The sequence below is a fragment of the Priapulus caudatus genome, unplaced genomic scaffold, assembly GCF_000485595.1.
Source record: "Priapulus caudatus unplaced genomic scaffold, Priapulus_caudatus-5.0.1 Scaffold160, whole genome shotgun sequence".
NCBI lineage: Eukaryota > Metazoa > Priapulida > Priapulimorpha > Priapulimorphida > Priapulidae > Priapulus > Priapulus caudatus.
Window position 1 is genome coordinate 252,308 of NW_014577221.1, and position 3,453 is coordinate 255,760.

The 3,453-nt window shown below is 39.1% G+C and overlaps 1 protein-coding gene across 2 annotated transcripts in view; it reads right to left on the bottom strand.

The window, feature by feature from the left end:
* The window catches only part of LOC106806447 (caldesmon-like), a 29,223-nt gene extending 26,928 nt beyond the window's left edge, over positions 1-2,295 (bottom strand). For both annotated transcript variants that reach the window (XM_014808385.1, XM_014808384.1), the window contains exon 1: positions 2,277-2,295. The gene's annotated coding sequence lies outside the window, so the exon portion shown is untranslated. The remainder of the gene's footprint in view (positions 1-2,276) is intronic.
* Between the last annotated feature and the right edge of the window lie 1,158 nt (positions 2,296-3,453).

Consider the following 3,453-nt stretch of genomic DNA (forward strand, 5'->3'; position numbering starts at 1 on the left):
AATCCGTACGGATTACTTAAAAATAACTTGCCATTACAGTGCTCCTTCCACCTCTGCAATTATCTTTGTCTTAAAATCATTAAATGTACACAGAGCAGACACAGAGTCTGTGGTGGCAGAGCCATTATACAGCATTTCAATCAACTACAGTAAAAACCCGCGTATAAGAACATAGATTTTTCCAAGTTAGCCTCAATATGTTCTTATATAAATGGTGCTTACTGAAAAATGAGGCTCAAAAGGTTCTTAAATAGGTTCTTAATTGTTTATACTTTTAATATGTATAAGCTTATACTTGATTCAAATTGTGTTAAAATTTTCTTACAAGGACTGCAATTTTTGCTAATTAATACCCATGATGGGCTACAGTGTAAGTTTTTCAGTGCTTACCATACTGTATGATACAGTATGTATCCAAGGAAACAAAACAATATGCAAAAAGATGCGTGCCAAAAAAAGGTGCTGGCACATTCATCAGTATTGTTGAGCTCGTCTTTTTTATTTTACCTGTGTTTCTTTTTAAGTCTTCATCTGCATGGAAAATTAAGAATCTACTTTAAAATCTTAGCCTAAAATAGGTTCTTATGTAAAGGGGTCTAAATGGGAAATTTTAGCCTAACAGGTTCTTAAAATCTATGTTCTTATACGCGGGTTTTTACTGATCTGACAAATCTGTACATACAATAAAATGCTGAGCTCCCAACGCTAAAACAGTAATGTTTAACTTTAAGGTATTTTATCCAGGACAGTTTGTCCTGCATGCAATTTTTTCTTTCATAGTAAAATTTAGCCTACCCTGTACGGATTACATAGATTTTGAGCGGATTTGCTCATTTGTGAAAGAACAAATCCGTACGGATTAGTCCTCAAACTGGGGAAATTCGAGCCCTGCTCATAGGCTATGACCGGTGAAACGAAACGTCACGAATTCAATTTTTATCCTCCAATCAAAGGTCGGAGCAATTCCTCTGTTTCGACGCATATGTCTAAATAGACATGCGGCCGGTAGACCAGTAATTGTACCCTACTAATTGACACTGTTCTAGGGCCCAATTAGATACAATATTATGTAACCCAACGGGCAACAAGAGTAGGGTACCCCCAATAATCGGCTATAGACAAATGTGAATTTTTATGCAACTTGTTCTTAATTTTTGACCATGTGACATTGAAATTCCATGTGAGCCAACCAACAAATGTAACTTCTAGGGCACAATTCATTAGTCTATCTGACGGCATGTTACCAAAAACATAAATTTGTGCACCGGTCTAGTTATTGTCTAAATAATGTTAAGTTCGTGCATATAAATGCATTTTTGACTGCTCTGGCTCTGGGTCACTTGTGCGGGAAAGCTAGAAATTTAGTTCGTTGAAGGCTAGATACAATAATGTAACCCAAACACAGGATAGGGTTTGGGTTACATTTGTGTCTAGTCGAAGGCTGACAAGTGGCGTAGTTTATTACGTATGTTCTGTGTGTAATGTAACACTAGGCCCTATTCACTAACAGTGACACTAACACTAACAGTAACAGTAACACATAAACAACACACCTTATATTGTAGCTTAGATACAATAATGTAACCCAAACCCAGGAGGATAGGGTTACAAAGCGTCCCTATCCTTTTGTGTGGAGGAAATTCAGGGAACCCCTGAGTGAATCACTCAGGGCGGTTTGCTGGTGCGTTTTCAGAGACTAGAACTTCCAAACTGGGTTTATTCTCAACACAAACCTTTCTCCGCTATCTTGGAACTTACTATGTATCACAATACTCTGTATTAAACTAATATAACCTGTTACAAAAATTCGAAGTGACAAGCGGCGGATATTTCGAGCGCCATTTCTGTTGACCTGTGACGTACGCATTCCCAATGCGCATAGCGATCGGCAAACGCAGCGCCCTCCGATTGGTCGGTGAATCCGCTCTTCAAACCGAAGTACGTCACAGGTCAACAGAAATGGCGCTCGAAATATCTGCCGCTTGTCACTTCGAATTTTTGTAACAGGTTATATTAGTTTAATACAGAGTATTGTGATACATAGTAAGTTCCAAGATAGCGGAGAAAGGGTTTGTGTTGAGAATAAACCCAGTTTGGAAGTTCTAGTCTCTGAAAACGCACCAGCAAACCGCCCTGAGTGATTCACTCAGGGGTTCCCTGAATTTCCTCCACACAAAAGGATAGGGACGCTTTGTAACCCTATCCTCCTGGGTTTGGGTTACATCATTGTATCTAATTGTAGCTACATAATACGCAGAACAAGAACACCCACTTACGCATGTCTTCTTTCAAACCTAACGCAAACAACACAACACTGTCGACCAAACACAGTGTCACTGTCAGTGACAGAGAGAGAGAGAGAGAGGGAGAAAGAGAGAGAGAGAGAGAGAGAGGGAGAAAGAGAGAGAGAGAGAGAGAGAGGGAGGGAGAGAGAGAGAGAGAGGGAGAGAGAGAGAGATGAGACGAGAGCGGGAGAGGAGAGTATGTCAGAAGAGAGAGTCGTGAACGGGTGAATGATCGTGAATACACTGGGACAAAAGCCAACTGGCAATAAGCAGCAGGCTAAAAATAGGTACAGTAAGACATTAAAACAAATTGCTTGACGCTTTGGTATTCCGTTATATTATAAAATTAATTGCGAAGCACCGTTAACTAATTCCATGATAAATTTGTGGCAAAGTTACAAATAGTGTGATAGATGTATAACTTAGGATATGTGATAAATAGAAGACGTTCGAGAATTTTTTCCCGGAAGTTCTGCGATGCTTTTCGAAAGCAGAGTCTGTACTTCGAGCTATATGCGTAACAAACGTGGCGCCAGAATTCGAGGTGTTCGTTTGGGGTTAAGGCGAGCATAGACTTAAAATAAAGCGCTAGAATTTTTGGTAGTGATATTATATATGATTACAGGAGTTGATATCTATTATAGCTCGATAGATTCTAGAAATAATAATAATGTAACATAGTCTATCTATATTATTTCTATGGTTTAACAAAATTTTGTTCTAAGTTACCGATATTCAGTTCTATATTAGCGGCTTGGCGTAAAGGTGGCGTCACTATCGTCCCGCGGTGTATCCATTGAAATAACATAACGAGCGAAACATCTTGAACGGGTGGTTATTAATCTCTTCCCTGGGGGTAAAAGATTTAAACACTATGACCGAAGTAGAGAAGCGGCTGGTTTTATCACGGGCGAAAAAAGTTTAACAATCTATACGACGTGTAGTCAGCGGTGGCATGACAAACGACCAACTGTTCTAGACCCTGCTATGATCATATAGATAATTCTTTCTATCATGATATCCTATGCTGCTAATTAAAGGTCACAATTGGCGCATTACAAAAGACTAATTTCTCCTAGTACTCAGACTAGCAAATCTTGTGTCATGCATATACACTATTATGAAATAATCTAGTTTGCTCCATTTCACTATCGCGTTTGCCTTAAAC